The 18184-nt window shown below is 45.2% G+C and overlaps 1 pseudogene; it reads left to right on the forward strand.

Moving 5' to 3' along the window:
* Positions 1 to 314: 314 nt before the first annotated feature.
* LOC117509816 lies at positions 315 to 15680 on the forward strand (annotated as a pseudogene).
* The last annotated feature ends 2504 nt before the right edge of the window (positions 15681 to 18184 follow it).

The following is an 18184-nucleotide window of genomic DNA, read 5'->3' on the forward strand; positions in this document are numbered from 1 at the left end:
AGGCCTGAAGATCCAACAGGCAAAATTACCTGCCACAGGAGGAACCAAAGTGGAGCAACGCTCAGGAACGGTAGCCGTGCAACATCTCTTGTGGCGCTGACCGGAGAGCCTGGTAAGATGGAGGAGTCAGGTCCAGAATCACCCCACATTACCCGACCTCCAAGCAACACGAGTCCCCACCCAAGCAGGAAATCGGAACATCGAAGGGTGATGTGGCCTGCCGCAAACAACAAGGGATGGCGAAAGCTGGACTAGGATGTTGACAAGAGCCTGAAACCATCTTGAAGTGCAGCGTCGACCAGAAACTCCAGACTATGTGTACCATCATAATGAACATGGGAGCAGAGCGATTCGGTGTCGCGCAGAGGCAAGGGGCAAACAATCCAGTGAAGCTCAACCGTTGAGAAGCAAAGATCATTCAGCTGAGACAAGAGCTAAAATCCCTGAGACATCAGTTCAAGGCAGCTAAGGAGGAGGAGAAAACAGCTGTGTCAGAACTCATGAACATCATAAGGAAGAGGCTCATCTTGCTGAGGAGGGCAGAATGGCACAGAAGGAATGGCAAGGAAAGAGCTCAGAAATGCAGTGCTTTCATCAACAATCCCTTCGGTTCACCAAGAAGCTTCTGGGCCAGAGACGAAGTGGCCAGCTCACTTGCCCCATTGAGGAGATCGACCATCATCTCCACGCCACCTTCAGTGACACCCTGAGAGACCACGATCTCAGGCCCTGCAGAGAACTGGTGGCGCCACCAGAACCAGCGACCCAGTTTGACTGCTCTGAACCCACCATGAGAGAGTAAAAGAAGCTGTCAGAGCTGCAAGATCTAGCTCTGCTCCCGGCCCCAGCGGCGTACCCTACAAAGTTTATAAACAATGTCCACGGCTCCTTGGACATCTCTGGAAGATCTTGAAGGTGATCTGGCGGAGAGGGAAAGTAGCAACCCAGTGGAGGTATCCGAGGGCGTGTGGATACCGAAAGAAGAGGACTCTTGCAGCATAGAGCAGTTCCGGATCATCTCACTGCTCAGTGTGGAGAGCAAGATATTCTTTAAAATTGTGTCCCAACGGCTGACAGATTTTCTTTGAAGAACAATTACCTCGACACCTCAGTACAGAAGGGGGGAGTCCCTGGAGTACCTGGATGCCTAGAGCATACAGGAGTTGACGCAGCTGATCCGGGAGGCAAGGGAGAGCAAAGGAGATCTGGTAGCTCTCTGACTGGATTTAGCCAATGCCTACGGTTCTATTCCACACAAGCTCGTCGAAACCACACTGGCAAGACACCATGTTCCAGGCACATCCGTGGCCTTATTATGGACTACTACAACAACTTCAGTGCTTGAGTCTCCTCAGGCCAAGTAACATCTGCCTGGCACCGCGCGAAAAGGGCATAATCACTGGTTGCACAATCTCAGTCCATTCTAATGTAATGATTGGACATGATTTGGAAAGGCACATAACTGTCTATGATCGGTACTGATAAGATTTTCAATATCGATGCCAATATCGATTCCGCTTATCACCCTATTTAGGACATTGTTTTGGTAATTAGGAATGTCCTCATGTATTGTAATAAATATTCCAGAGAAAGGCAAAGCTTCTCTCAGAATTTAGAAAACAGACCTGAAAGAAGTTTCTGTTGGAAGTATTTTAGACATAGGATCAGCAGGTTAGGTGAATGGAATTCCATTTCTGCATTCACAAAATGCCTCAAGAAACCACAAAAATATATACTTAAGTATAGTACTTAATTTACTCATATTTTCTTGTCAGTCTGGGTAAATCTTTGGACTCTGACCCATTGATAGTGCAGCTAATCTTGTTTCCTCAGCGGAGCGTGCACGAGACAAAAACAAATGTGTTTTCATCATGTCGAGTCGTGGGAGCTATCTTCGACCACTAGCTATGCGCCGACATAATGTGAACTGAAGAAACGATAAGGGAATCATTAAGCAAAAACCCTGTTGATGTCAGTGGATTGAATGATTTCTTATTGATTCTTAACAGGAACCGGTTTTCGATACCTATACCTGTCTAGATATAAGGTCCTACAGTTGACAGTACATGTCAGAGCACAAACCAAGCATGAAGTCAAAGGAATTGTCTGTAGACCTCAGACAGGATTGTCTCAAGGCACAAATCTGGGGAAGGGTATATAAATATTTTTGCTGCTTTGAAAGTCCCAATGAGCACAGTGGCCTCCATCATCTGTAAATGGAAGAAGTTCGGATCTATCAGGACTCTTCTTGGAGCTGGCCACCGGTCTAAACTGAGCAATCGGGGAGAAGGACCTTAGTCAGGGAGGTGACCAAGAACCCAATGGTCACTCTGCCAGAGCTCCAGCATTCCTGCATGGAGAGAGGAAAACCGTTCACAAGGACAACCATCTCTGCAGCAATCCACCAATCAGGCCTGTATGGTAGAGTGGCGAGACAGAAGCCACTCCTTTGTAAAAGGCACATGGCAGCCCACATGGAGTTTGCCAAAAGGCACCTGAGAGGCTCTGAGACCATGAGAAGCAAAATTCTCTTGACTGATGAGACAAAGATTGAACTCATTGGTGTGAATGCCAGGCATCATGTTTGGAGGAAACCAGGCACCATCCCTACATTGAAGCATGGTGGTGGCAGCATCATGCTGTGGGGATGTTTTTCAGCAGCAGGAACTGAGAGACTAGTCAGGATTGAAGGAAAGATGAATGCAGCAATGTATAGACACATCCTGGATGAAAACCTGTTCCAGAGCGCTCTTGACCTCAGACTGGGGCGATGGTTCATCTTTCAGCAGGACAATGACTCTAAGCACACAGCCAAGATATCAAAGGAGTGGCTTCAATGCTGTGAATGTCCTTGAGTGGCCCAGCAAGAGCCCAGACTTGAATCTGATTGAACATCCCTGGAGACATCTGAAAATTGCTGTGCGCCAACTCTCCCCATCCACCCTTATGGAGCTTGAGAGGTGCTGCAAAGAGGAATGGACAAAACTGCCCAAAGATACGTGAGCCGACCTTGTGGCATCATATTCAAGAAGACTTGAAGCTGTAATTCATGCCAAAGGTGCATCAACAAAGTATTGAGCATTGGGAGCGAATACTTATTTACATGTGATTTCTTAGTTTTATTTATAATAAATTTGCAAAAATTTCAAAATGTTTTTTTTCTTATGTTGTTATGGGGTTTTGTGAGAAGAATTTTGAGGGCAAAAAATGAATTTACTCTGTTTTGGAATAAGCCTGTAACATAAGAAAATGTGGAAAAAGTGAAGCACTGTGAATACTTTATGGATGCACATTCAATTGCTCAACACTGACATATTCATTTTTGTGCACGGTCAGACTAGTTCCTAAAGCTTTGAAGGTAGGAATTAGCTCTGGGTTCTCCCATAGTTGTGCCAATGGCAGTAACTTCCTTTTCCATACAAAGGCACTCACTGTATCACTTTCAGAAAATGTATAGAGATGGTAAGACTTTGCACAGCAGCTGACCTAATATTACTTCTCTGAGTTTCTGGACATCTATAAGGTGTCTTTTGTCACCAGTTCCACTATAAAAAACAAAGACTTCAGAAGCAATCTTCAGAAGTAAGACAAACACATCTGTGTCTGGTGATCTGACCACAATTGTGCTGTCTTATACATTGATATTTCCATACTATAATTTCTGCAGTCTTCCAAGGGGTAGAACCTGTGAGTTTTCATTATACAAGTTGATAGTTTTACAAGAAAGAGTAATTCAGATCTTCTTTGGTGTTCATTTTAGGATGCATTGTGAAACATTAAATGGTAGGCTCGGAATACTTCCATTCATCAAACTCATGTCTAGTGCTGCAGCTATCGATTATTTTTGTAATCGAGTATTCTATCGATTATTCTGGCGATTAATCGAGTAATCGGATAAAAAGTACTTGTACGTTTTTAAACAACATCAATAGTGTAGGGCTCTCCCGAAGCAATGGCACAATGTCCCTGTGCCAAAGTCTTGACATTTTGCTGAAATGGCGATGGGATGTGGCTTTCTGTTCTGTTTTTCCCCCAACTTGTAAAATGTAACCATTTTGAGTTTTTTTTTTTTTTTTAAGGTTGGTGGACTGGATCCCTATGTGATTTTTTGTTATTATTATTATTTTTATCCCTGTTCCTCTGCGATTCAGCAGATGCATTTCAGCAGGAGGTTGAACATGCAAGCCTTGCAGTTACGTTTTTTTTTTTTTTGTTTTTTTTAAGTTACCGTGTTTTTGAAGCATTGTGTGTTGCCCAGAAAAAGCAAAACACTTAGTGCGAGTCTGAACAGCAGCTGGTGTTCTGTCGAGATGAGGTGCGTGCACCTCATCTCGACAGATAAGTCTGTCAAGATCAGGTGCCTCGCGTAACTGCACATGCGTGCACTGAAAAAATTACTTGACGAAGTTCGCTTATTTTGATGGGCAAGTAAATGTAAAAAATCCCAGAAGAAGACCATAGAGCATGTCCTAACTAATGTAAGCGCTAATCATGTAGCAGGCGATGCTACAAGTTTACAAAGCCACATGCTGAGTAAAATAAAGCCTTTTAAGAGAAAGGGTCTGTGCTGATCGTCTGAAACGGACTTGTGCATTTAAAGTGAAGCAGTGTGTTTCTATATATATTTTTTAAAAACGTGGTTTGCTCCACTGGCTGTTCTCCACCTCCGCAGATGAAGCGCACTTCTCGGTGGGTAGAGGAAAAAAACAAAAGCGCATGCACAGTTGCACATCGAGCAAGTTGCATCATCTCCACATGTGCAGTAGTGCGACGCACCTAATCTCGACGTTCACCTCCTCTCGACGGGACACCGGCTTCGACTGTGGGTACCCGGCCGTCAGGTCAATAGTCACTCACCACATCGAGCAGACCGTGTGTTTTTTAAATGATAAACAAACACACTGCTTCACTTTAAATGTGCAGTAAGTCTATTTCAAATGATCATTGTGGACCCTTTTTGTCTTAAAAGGCTTTATTTTACTCTGTGTCTCATTGGAAAGCGGTAGCTTTAAGAGCTAAATTATTAGCTGTTACACAGCCTGAGCGCATGCTGTAGTCTTCTTCTGTTGTTTTTCTGGGGATGTTACAGCGCCACACACAGGCCTGGCATATGTTGTTTAAACAAAGCTTTGAGGCACAGAATTTGCCTCGATCATTTTTTGTAATCGAATTATTCGAGTTATTCGAGTAATCGTTTCAGCCCTATTCATGTCATTCAAACGAGTATATTTATGTGGATATTTCAAGTTGATTGCTTGCCGACAATATTTTCAGATTACATTATTAAGACCTGGCTGTATCAACATGGCCTCTTGCCCAGGCTACTTTGGCTATTCACAGTCTATGAGTTTCCCATGACTACCATCGAGGTCATTGAGAGGAAGATCAACAAGCACCTGCGGAGGTGGCTGGGAATTCCCCCAAGCTTCTCAGCAGTGGGCCTTTACATCTGGTCTGGTCAATTGCAACTCCCCCTGTCATCAGTTGTTGAGGAGTACAAGGTGGCAAAATGCAGGGTCGTCCTAAGCTTGAGGAATTCTAACGATGACCTCATTAAACAAGCGGGCATTACAACTAGGTCTGGACGCAAATGGTCTGCCAACACAGCTGTGGAACAGGCCATCAGTTCCCTGAAGTTGCGGGATATTGCTGGCAACCAATGCGTCCATCGACAAGGTTTCGGCTCTGCACAATTTCAAACTTGGGGAGGCGCAAACATGAGAACCAGGCGAGGCATGGTGCAGGCAGAAGTGAGGAACAGGGAGGAGAAGCGAGTAGCCAGAGCAGTGCAGCAAGGATCCCAGGGGGCCTGGACAAAATGGGATTTGCCTAGGCGCAAAGTCACGTAGAGAGCTGTGGCGCCTGGAGCCATACCGCATCTCCTTCCTCTTGCGGTCGGTCTATGACACCCTCCCCTCTCCAGTACATCTGCACCATGGGGGCTAAGAGAGGATCCACTTTGCAAGTTGTGCAGCCAGAAGGGGACTCTGGCCCACATACTCTCTGGGTGTAAAATATCTTTGACCCAGGGGCGGTATAGATGGCGCCATGACAAAGTGCTCCTCTCATTGGCTGATACCATAGAGCGGGAGAGTCAAGAAGAGACCAGTTCACACAACTGCAGGAAGAATGATCACCTTCCTTAAGGAAGGAGCCAGGCCTGTACAGACCACCAAAAGGATAAGACCCAGCATACTTCTTCATGCCGCAAGCTCCTGGGAGATGAGGGTGGATGTAGGGAGTAGGTTGCAGTTTCCCGAGGTGGTGCAAACATCCCTCCGCCCCGACATAGTGCTGTGGTCGGCAAAAGACCAGAAGATAATCCTGGTCGAGCTAACGGTGCCATGGGAAGAGGGCTGCGAGGAGGCCCACGAAAGGAAAGCTGCAAAATACCAACCTCTGGCCCAAGAATGTCGAGACAGGGGCTGGCAGGCATGGGTTTTCCCTGTAGAGATAGGGTGTAGGGGCTTCCCAGCAAGTCTACATGGAGCTTCCTTTGTGCCATTGGGATGGACGAGCAGAGTAAAAGCAAGCGGCTCGCAGGATGGGGAGGAGGCAGAACGTGCCTCATGCTGGATCTGGAGCAACAAAGGGAGGAGGAGAGCTGGAAGCCGGGGGCAGATGGGCAGTGAGTTGGCCACTCACTGCGGGCCCACCAACTGGAGGGTGTCGTGGTTTAGGGCTGAAACACCCAGAGAAGGTTGGATACACCTGATGACATCTACCCCAGGCCTAAAGCTACAGCTACCTGCTAAGGTAGGTGAGGAAGGGCACTAATAAGTGTATTCATTAAGTTAAACAAAACAGGATACATTCAAGTATATGAAATTGAATTAAGATTTTCAGTGACCAATCTTTTGAAACATCATTTGTTCAAAATCAGTCAGTTAAATACCATGGAGTTAATGTTTGGAATAATTTGGAAGATTCATTCAAAACTTTGTTTTTCATTGTTTTTAGAGAGAAAAAAAAGTTTCTTATGCATCTGATATAGCAATCTACAAGTAACTACTCTACAACCCATATTAATCATGTTACAAATCAAATGACGAAGATCATCATTTAATATGATTTTGAACATTATATGACTTTGAAATGTAATTCTTATTGTTCTTTTACTTTAAAAATTCTAAATGTTGCCATACTATTTAGAATTAGTTTACTTACTGTATTTAACAGGGTGCACCTTACTCAAAAAGCTCGGGCTTTTTCAGTGCTACCTGCCAGACATTCTTAAAAAATTTAACTTGATAAAAAAAAAAGAAATAAAAAATAATATGAAGACTGTGCAGGATTATTCCGCTGTCTGTCTTCCTCCAGTGACAAACACGCCTTGGTTTGCTGTGCTTGTAGTCCGTCTGTCCTTGTGATGTGCATTTAGTCCAGCCTACTCCAAAGGAAAACAACTCTGCCCTTTTGCCAAACATGTCTTTCTGCCACTCATCCAACACGAACTGGAAACTGGATAAGTGGCTGCTTATTCTCCGAATATGACATAAATTCCTTCCAGTTGCGCAGTACTTTCACCAAAGTATTTGTGAGCAGATATAGTTTAGGGTTTCCTCTGTGCTTCCTTTCAGTATCTTTAATGAAACGTGGTATGTCAGTGTCAGTGATGAAATTAACATGGTCCTCTGGCAGTTGGTCAACGCTTTTTCAGTCAGTTCACCAGTCAGAAGTACAGTTCATGCACTCAGAATGTAGTCTGTTTGTGAGGCCTTGCTCTGTTTCCAGAGCTTGGGCATCTTTATGTTGTTGGATTTGACAGGTGTTCCATCTGCTGCTGCTATAGACCAAGGAACAGGTCCCAATGGACGGCTCATAACCTTCTCCATGTCTGTTATACTTTTTGTTGCCAATACAGCAACTTTAACGAATACATTTCTTTCTGCTTTGGATTGCTTTGCTATTTTCTCTGTACTTTTTGACAGTTACGTTTTGATTTGCAGTGGAAGGAAATGTCTTTAGGTTCTGCTTTCTGACAGGATCATTGAAGCATTTCTTCTTCTTGAGCAGCCTTTCTTGTATAAATATTTTGAATGCTTCTTTGCCTATCTTGTCAGCCTCAAACAAATCTTGTTCAACATCTTTGGAGCTGATGCACCTGACGAAAGACAGTACAACAAATCCTTGTTTTCAACTTTGAAAAGATTTGCACATTTTTGGAAAGCTTCTACTGCTTATGAATTTCTAGTGTCTTTGTCGGTGTGACGTGTTGCTATCCATTTTCACCCTCTGCATCAATACTTGAAAGTACTTGGTTCGAGAATGGTTTGTCACATCACATATAGGTAGCATATATATTCAGAATTCGACATATCGTAGTACTGTTTTGAAAATTTCCAGTATTATCACTTCAGAATGGTCAAAACTGAATTCCTTGATTATAGACCTTGAAAACCTATGATTACTTATATCACACACCATGTTTGAAGAAACCTGAACAAAAATTGAGGTTTAGTGTATTGTTAATTATAGATTCAAAATGACTATCTGCACAGCCAACATCACAAAACAGCCAGAATCAACATATATTGTTGAAGGGAAAAGAAAGACCACCACAAAAAAATCACAAAGGAAGGGATGAACTGTTATAATTAACCCTGGGTCTAATACGAAGTCTGTTAGAAAAGTATCGGACCTTTTTATTTTTTTATTTTTTTCAAAAACTGATGGATTTGAATGACGTGTGCTTGCATGAGCCAACCTTGAACCTTCGTGCGCATGCGTGAACTTTTTCACGCCTGTCGGTTGCATCATTTGCTGGTAAGCAGCCTTTGTGTGACGTGTGCAGTGCGCTCGGCAGATTTTCATTTCAAGGAAAAGACGGAACAACTGGAGCAACGTTGCATCAAATTTTGCCAGAAACTAGCAAGGTGGAAACCATTCGGATGATTCAGACAGCTTTTGGTGAATTTTTAGTCGTGTGACTATCCGAGAAATTGTGGAAGAGGTGGGCATGTCACAACATGTCTTGTGAGACTTCAACACGAAGGCGCTTTTGCGCCGCCGTCAGCAGCATCATGAATTTCGCCGCCACTCTTTTCATGGCCAAATCTTCTGTCACAGTGGAAATGTACCGAAAAAGTGCTGATGTCCACCTCTTCCACAATTTCTCGGATAGTCACACAACGGTCCCGCATCACCACAGCGTTCATTTTGGAAATGATGTGGTCATTTCAGCATGTTGATGGCCGACCGGAGCGTGGCTCGCTCTCCACCATTGTGCGGATGTCTTTAAACCGGTTGTACCGCTCCTTAATCTGTGTGATGCCCATAGCATCATCACCGAAAGTCGTCTGAATCATCCGAATGGTTTCACCTGGCTGTCGCCCAGTTTCTGGCAAGAGGGCAGCCAATGATCTCTTGGGCTGTCATTATGACTCTCTGGAGCCTCTCCCTGTCTGCAGCAGTACAGCTGCCGTACCATACTGTGATGCAATATGTCAGCAGGCTCTGGATGGATGCTTGATAGAAGGTCAGCAGCAGGTTGGAGTCTAGCTTGTGCTTCCTGAGGACTCTCAGGAAGTGTAGCCGCTGCTGAGCCTTCTTGGTTACTGCTGTAATGTTCACAGACCAGGAGGTATCATCGGAGATGAAGACGCCGAAAAACTTGAAGGTGTGAACCCTCTCCACACGCTCACCATTGATGAAAGGGGGGGGGGGGGGTCGATGCTGTGCTTCCTGTAGTCAGTGATGATTTCCTTGGTTTTCTTGGTGTTCAGTGTGAGGTTATTCTCTGAACACCAGGCTGCCAGCTTCAGGACCTCCTCTCTATAAACTGTCTCATCACCCTTAGAGATGAGTCCGACCACGATGGTGTCATCAGCAAACTTGACCACCAGGTTGTTTTGGTGGGGCCGAAATGCAGTCGTAGGTGTAGAGGCAGTATAGGAGGGGGCTGGGCACACAGCCCTGTGGGGAGCCAATGCTCAGTGTGCGGGTGGAGGAGAGGTGGGGGCCAAGTCTCACAGTCTAGGGCCGATTGGTCAGAAAGTCCTTGATCCAGGCACATGTGAGAGGGGGGAGGACGAGAAGGGCCAGTTTTGTAGTGAGAATGTCCGGGATTATTGTATTGAAGGCTGAACTGTAATTCACAAAGAGCATCCTGAACGTAACTCTGCTGCTGCTGGATCTGTTCACACGGTATGCGAACTGGTGAGGGTCAAAGTCTGGAGGAAGATAGATCTTGATGTGCTGGAGAACTAGTCTCTCGAAGCACTTCATGACTACCGGAGTAAGGGCCACCGGACGGTAGCCATTCAGGCTGGTGATGGGAGACTTCTTCGGCACAGGTATTATTGTGGTGGTTTTGAGGCAGGATGGGATAACTGCCTGGTCCAGAGAGACGTTGAAGATCCTGGTGAAGGTGGGAGCAAGCTGGTAGGCGCACGCTCTGAGCACCTTGCCAGGTACTCTGTCTGGGCCAGCGGCTTTCTTAGGATTCACTGCCAGGAGCACTCGTCTGACCTCATGCTCCTGCACAGTGAGTGGAGTGGAGCAGGAGAGCGGTGGGGGTGGGGGCAGAGCTTTAGCAGATGAGTGCTGGTGGGATGTATCAAAACAGGCAAAGAAGCAGTCATGTGTCATGGAGGGTTTGTCTTTTTATATATATATATATATATATATATATATATATATATATATATATATATATCTGTATATTATATAGCATCCCAACCAGACGGAATTTCCGGTGATGACCCAAGCAAATGGACAACGGATTACGAATGCAGTCTGTATTTGCGGCAAAGTCTGCAAGAACCACAAAGGCCTGAAGATCCACCAGGCAGATCTGTGGCCTCATTATGGACTTCAACAACAACTTCAGTGCTCGAGTCTCCACAGGCCAAGTAACATCTGCCTGGCACCCGCCTCAAAAAGGGCATAATCACCGGCTGCACGATCTCAGTGCCACTCTTTTCGCTGGCCAAGAACATGATCGTCAAATGCAGAGGAGACAAATCAAGATCTGGAACACGGCAGCCCCCCATAAGAGCCTTTATGGATGACTTGACAGTCATGACAACATTGGTGCCAGGTTACAGGTGGCTCTTGCAGGGACTGGAACAGCTCATGCAGTGGGCGAGAATGAGCTTTAAGCCTGCTAAGTCCAGGTCTCTGGTCCTGAAGAAAGGCAAAGTGACCGATCAGTTCTGCTTTGCCTTGGGAGGGCCCAGAATCCCATCAGTGACCAAAAAACCTGTCAAGACCCTGGGAAAGGTCTTTGATAGCTGCCTGAAGGACGCAGCAGCCATAAAACAGATCAAGTGCGGCCTGGCAACCTGGCTCATCACCATCGATAAGTCTGGTGTCCCAGGGAAATTTAAAGCCTGGATCTACCAGCACGGAGTCCTGCCAAGGATATCTGGCCCCTGCTGGTCTATGAGGTACCAATAACAAAGGTAGAGGCACTGGAGAAGTCCATCAGCCAGTTTATCAGGAGATGGCTGGGGCTTCCTAGATCCTTAAGCAGCATCGCCCTGTATGGCCATTCTATCAAACTGTAGCTCCCTTTCAGTGGACTGACAGAGGAGTTCAAAGTCACCCGCTCCAGAGAGGCAGTGTTGTAGAGGGACTCCGCAGACATCAAAGTCGCATCAGCAGGGATCCTCATGAAGACCGGAAGAAAGTGGCAGGGACAGGAGGCCATTACCAGAGCCGAAGCGCAACTGAGGCATAAGATGCTGGTGGGCTCAGTCGCAACGGGGCGGGCAGGTCTGGGTTGCTTTCCAAAGCCGCGGTACGATGAAGCCCGTGGAAAGGAGAAGTGTCAGCTGGTTCAGGATGAGATAAGAGCATAGGAGGAGGAATATCGATACAGCAAGATGGTTGATATGTCCAAGCAGGGAGCGTGGACTCGGTGGGAGCATGCAGAATCCCGCAAGATCACTTGAGCAGAGATGTGGAGAGCGGAGCCACTACGCATCAAGTTCCTCATCCAGTCAGTTTATGACGTCCTTCCGAGCCCGGCCAACCTGCACACCCGGGGCCTGGTCAATATTCCTGATTGCAAGCTGTGCCAGAGAAGGGGCACCTTGGAGCATATCCTGAGCTGCTGTCCGAAGGCGCTAGGAGAGGGGCGATACCGCTGACGCCATGACCAAGTTTTTTTTTTTTTCCAGTATTTTTATTAAATTTTCTTGCAAAGATATAACAATATGAATAATTGACAATATGAACATGTCAATATACAAGAAGAACAGTACATTTCACACACACACACACACACACACACACACATACACATCCATACTTGTGCACATATAAACCTTACATTGCGCAATTTATCACAATCCACTCAAATATCACTATTCAGCAGTAACAAAAAGGAAAATGCATAATAATAATAATGTAGAGATGACTTCTGTATTTCCTATTTCATAGATATAATATTCAAATATGGTTCCCACAATTTAACAAAATCTTTTCGTTTACCCTTGACTATATATGTCAGTCTTTCAAGACCTATACATTCTGAAAGTTCCTTAATCCACTGTCTTGGGGAAGGGGCTTCAATATTCTTCCAATTCAGAGCAATAACTCTTCTAGCTTGTAAAAGTCCAAAATCCAATAGTTTCACTTGTTTTTTTTCAATAGGCCATCAGGATATATTCCCAATATACATAATTTTGCACAAAGTGGAATGTTTATATTAAATATTTCCATTAAGCATTGAATTACATTTTTCCAAAAAAGTTGAATTGTCGCGCATTCCCAAAGACAGTGTACAAGAGTTCCTTTAAAGTTACCACATTTATTACAAGTGTCGGGAATATTATTAGAGATATGGTGAAGTATTTCAGGAGTTATATATGTCCTTGTTAGCCATTTGTATTGAAGTAGTTTAAGTCTTGTATTTATTGTTTGTTTCTGTGCTCTTAAACATGCTTCGTTCCATTCAGTTTCACTTATATCTTCATGCAAGTCATTCCTCCAAGCATTCAATTTATCTAGTGTTGAATCTTTAGAATGGACCATGAGCAGGTTGTAAAATTTTGATAATAGACCTTTCCCTTTCTGGTGTTTTATAGTAATTTCTTCAATTGTTGATAGACAGGGGATATTCGTACTTTCTCTATATTTTGATGATATGAAATTTCTTATTTGTAAATATTTAAAAAAGTGCTTTTTGGGGATTTGAAATTTTTCACAATTCATTGAATGTAAGCAGTTTTCCATCTACATATAGGTCCTTGATTGTCTGAATGCCTTTGTCTTTCCATAATTTGAATCCTCCATCCATCCTACCTGGTATGAACTGGTTATTGTTCCATATAGGTGAGAAACGAGATATTGTTATAGGGTTTTTGACAAGTTTATGGGCATTGTACCATACAGTTATTGTGTTTTTTAGAAATGGATTTTTTGTTTGTTTTTTAAGTAGTTTTATATCAGATGAATATAGATAGTTGTTTATTGGTAAATTTGGGATTGATTGTTGCTCGATGGATACCCAAGCTGGAGGAGTGCCTGTACTGAAATAGTGCAATGCTGATGTTAATTGTGCTGCCATATAATACCACTGAAGGTTTGGAAATTGAAGGCCCCCTCTTTCATAAGGTAAATAAAGTAGCTTGAACCGAAGTCTTGCTTTCCTCTTGTTCCATATGAATTCACTGAATATTTTGTTCAATTTATCAAAAAATGATCGAGGTAGTGGCAAAGGAAGTGTTTGAAAATAATATAAAAATTTTGGTAAAATTGACATCTTCATTATATTAATGCGTCCTATCATAGAAATAGGTAAACTTGACCAGCGACCAAGTGTTTCTGTGACCTCATCTACCAAGGGATCGTAATTTATAGTGACAATTTTATCTATATCTGGGGTGATTTGGACTCCCAGATACTTGAACCCATCTGTAGTGATAGTGAATTTGGTTTTTATTGGAGGGGATTTCCTGTCCTCATCATTAAGAAACAGTAGTACTGATTTACTATTATTGATTTTATATCTGGAAAATTCGCCAAATTTCTCAAGCAGGTTCATCAGGTTAGGAATAGTGTTCTTTAAGTCTCTTAAAAAGAATATTGTGTCATCCTCAAATAAGGATATCAAATGATTTCTACCACCAATGTTGACTCCCGAGAGTCCTACCTGAGCTCTCACCGCTATAGCCAGGGGTTCCATAGCTAGTATGAAAAGAATTGGTGACAGGGGGCACCCTTGTCTAGTGGAACGTTGTAAATGAAATGGTCTGGAAAGGTTATTGTTAGTTAAAACTTGGGCAGTGGGGTTTGTATATAACAATTTAATCCATTTGATGAAGTTTTCCCCATTCCATATCTTGGGAGTAGTTTCAACAGATAGTGCCATTCTATCCTATCAAACGCTTGACGTGCATCTACTGACAATATTACTGTATCACGAGCATTATGTTCTCATATAATACATTTAACACACGTCTGATATTATGATAGCCTTGTCTCTGTTGAACGAATCCTTGTTGATCATCCAATATCAATTTGGGTACACACCTTTCTAGTCTTTTGGAGAGCACTTTGCACAATATTTTCAAATCGCATCCCATGAGACTTATTCCCCTATATGATGCACAATCTGTTTGTGGTTTGTTAGGTTTTAAAATGAGGATGATAGTTGCTAATCTTAGGGTGTCTGGGAGGGTCCCAATTTTGTATGATTCTTTAAACATGTCTAAGAGTGGCTGGGCTACTTTATCTTTGAACATCTTATAGAATTCTACCGGTAGTCCATCTGGCCCCGGTGCTCTGCTGCTGTTCAAACTTCCTATTGCTTCTTTTATATCAGTAATTGTCAATGTCCTGTCCAATATTTCATTATCTTCCTCTGACAGTTTTGGAAATTGTAATTTATCCAGGAAGTTGTTTTGGATTTCTTCGTTCACGTTACATTCTGATTTATACAAATGTTCATAAAATGTCCTAAAGCTATCGTTTATTCTAGAGGGTCACAAGTTAGATCATCCAAGTTTGTTTTTATACTAAGAATTGCTCTGTCTGATTGCATTTTTTTTTATCCTCCAGGCTAACAGTTTACTTGCTTTTTCTCCCTATGCTTGCTTCGCCATGACCAAGTTTTAAGATCTTTGGCGGACGCCATTTGCACAGCGATCCAGCACAGCAAGACTCAGTCTACCCCCAAACAGTTCATCTCTTTCATAAGACCGGGACAGAGGGCAAATCAACACCAGCCTAGCTCTTCGGGGGGGCTCCTCACCACAGCATGCGACTGGAAACTCCAAGTTGATCTTGGCAGTCAGCTTAAGTTCCCAGATAACATCACAACCACTCTTCTCCGCCCAGACATGGTGTTAGCATCGGTGTCCACCAAGCAAGTGGTCCTATTAGAACTGACTGTTCCCTGGGAGGACTGCATTGATGAGGCCAACGAGCGAAAGAAGGCTAAATATGCCGAGCTCATCTCTGATTGCCGGAACAACGGCTGGAAAGCCCGTTGTAAGCCTGTTGGGGTCGGGTGCCGCGGCTTCGCTGGCCATTCACTTGTGCGAACCCTCAAACTCCTTGGAGTGAAGGGACTGCAATTCAAGAGAGCCATCAAGAATACACTGGAGGCCGCAGAGAGGCCCTCAAGGTGGCTGTGGGGCTGCAGGGGGGATCCGTGGAACAACGCGCCACTTGGATACAAGTCGGGGACTGATCACCCCCGGCTGGGTCGCCCAGGAGAGGGTGTATGAAGATCAAAGACCCAAAACACCCTATGACCCTGGATTCTTCACTGATGACCGAAAGGTGTATTCAACTCCTATCCTACCTGGCTTTGCCAATGACTTCCAGGAAAGTCTGGATGACACCCACGAATAGAGTGGTGACGGCTGGAGAGACAGCGGACAGCTCGGAGAGACGGCAACCGGGGTAGGAAGGGCCAGCCCCCCAACCTGCAGCTCCTGAGAGGGAGCACCCAACTACTCAGCTACGAAGAACCCCAAAGAAAGATACCCCCAGGGATGGCCGAGAGGGGGGGACGGAATTTCCGGTGATGACCCAAGCAAATGGACAACGGATTATGAATGCAGTCTGTATTTGCGGCAAAGTCTGCAAGAACCACAAAGGCCTGAGAATCCACCAGGCAAAGATGACCTGCCACAGGAGGAACCAAGTGGAGCAACGCTCAGGAACGGTAGCCGGTGCAACATCTCTTGTGGCGCTGACCGGAGAACCTGGTAAGATGGAGGAGGAGCCAGGTCCGGAACCACCCCACAGTATCCAGAACCTCCAAGCAACATGAGTCCCCACCCCAAGCAGGAAATCGGAACATCGAAGGGTGACGTGGCCTGCTGCAAACAACAAGGAGTGGCGAAAGCTGGATGAGGATGTTGACAAGTGCCTGGAAACCATCTTGAAAGACAGCGTTGACCAGGAACTACCAGTGATGACCCAAGCAATTGGACAATGGATCACGAATGCAGTCTGTATTTGCGGCAAAGTCTGCAAGAACGACAAAGGCCTGAAGATCCACCAGGCAAAAATGACCTGCCACAGGAGGAACCAAGTGGAGCAACGCTCAGGAACGGTAGCCGGTGCAACATCTCTTGTGGCGCTGACCGGAGAGCCTGGTAAGATGGAGGAGTCAGGTCCAGAATCACCCCACATTACCCGGAACCTCCAAGCAACACGAGTCCCCACCCCAAGCAGGAAATCGGAACATCGAAGGGTGATGTGGCCTGCCGCAAACAACAAGGAGTGGCGAAAGCTGGACGAGGATGTTGACAAGAGCCTGGAAACCATCTTGAAGTGCAGCGTCGACCAGAAACTCCAGACTATGTGTACCATCATAATGAACATGGGAGCAGAGCGATTCGGTGTCGAGCAGAGGCAAGGGGCAAACAATCCAGTGAAGCTCAACCGTTGAGAAGCAAAGATCATTCAGCTGAGACAAGAGCTAAAATCCCTGAGACATCAGTTCAAGGCAGCTAAGGAGGAGGAGAAAACAGCTGTGTCAGAACTCATGAACATCATAAGGAAGAGGCTCATCTTGCTGAGGAGGGCAGAATGGCACAGAAGGAATGGCAAGGAAAGAGCTCAGAAATGCAGTGCTTTCATCAACAATCCCTTCGGTTTCACCAAGAAGCTTCTGGGCCAGAGACGAAGTGGCCAGCTCACTTGCCCCATTGAGGAGATCGACCATCATCTCCACGCCACCTTCAGTGACACCCTGAGAGACCACGATCTCAGGCCCTGCAGAGAACTGGTGGCGCCACCAGAACCAGCGACCCAGTTTGACTGCTCTGAACCCACCATGAGAGAGGTAAAAGAAGCTGTCAGAGCTGCAAGATCTAGCTCTGCTCCCGGCCCCAGCGGCGTACCCTACAAAGTTTATAAACAATGTCCACGGCTCCTTGGACATCTCTGGAAGATCTTGAAGGTGATCTGGCGGAGAGGGAAAGTAGCAACCCAGTGGAGGTATGCCGAGGGCGTGTGGATACCGAAAGAAGAGGACTCTTGCAGCATAGAGCAGTTCCGGATCATCTCACTGCTCAGTGTGGAGAGCAAGATATTCTTTAAAATTGTGTCCCAACGGCTGACAGATTTTCTTTTGAAGAACAATTACCTCGACACCTCAGTACAGAAGGGGGGAGTCCCTGGAGTACCTGGATGCCTAGAGCATACAGGAGTGGTGACGCAGCTGATCCGGGAGGCAAGGGAGAGCAAAGGAGATCTGGTAGCTCTCTGACTGGATTTAGCCAATGCCTACGGTTCTATTCCACACAAGCTCGTCGAAACACACTGGCAAGACACCATGTTCCAGGCAACATCCGTGGCCTTATTATGGACTACTACAACAACTTCAGTGCTTGAGTCTCCTCAGGCCAAGTAACATCTGCCTGGCACCGCCTCGAAAAGGGCATAATCACTGGTTGCACAATCTCAGTGCCATTCTTTTTGCTGGCCATGAACATGATCGTCAAATCTGCTGAGGTCAAATGCAGATGGGCCAAATCAAGATCTGGAACACGGCAGCCCCCCATAAGAGCCTTTATGGATAACTTGACAGTCATGACAACATCAGTGCCAGGGTGCAGGTGGCTCTTGCAGGGACTGGAACGGCTCATCCAGTGGGCGAGGATGAGCTTTAAGCCTGCTAAGTCCAGGTCTCTGGTCCTGAAGAAAGGCAAAGTGACTGATCAGTTCTGCTTTGCCTTGGGAGGGACCAGAATCCCATCAGTGACCGAAAAACCTG

This window comes from Thalassophryne amazonica, chromosome 5, assembly GCF_902500255.1.
Source record: "Thalassophryne amazonica chromosome 5, fThaAma1.1, whole genome shotgun sequence".
NCBI classification, from domain to species: Eukaryota; Metazoa; Chordata; class Actinopteri; order Batrachoidiformes; family Batrachoididae; genus Thalassophryne; species Thalassophryne amazonica.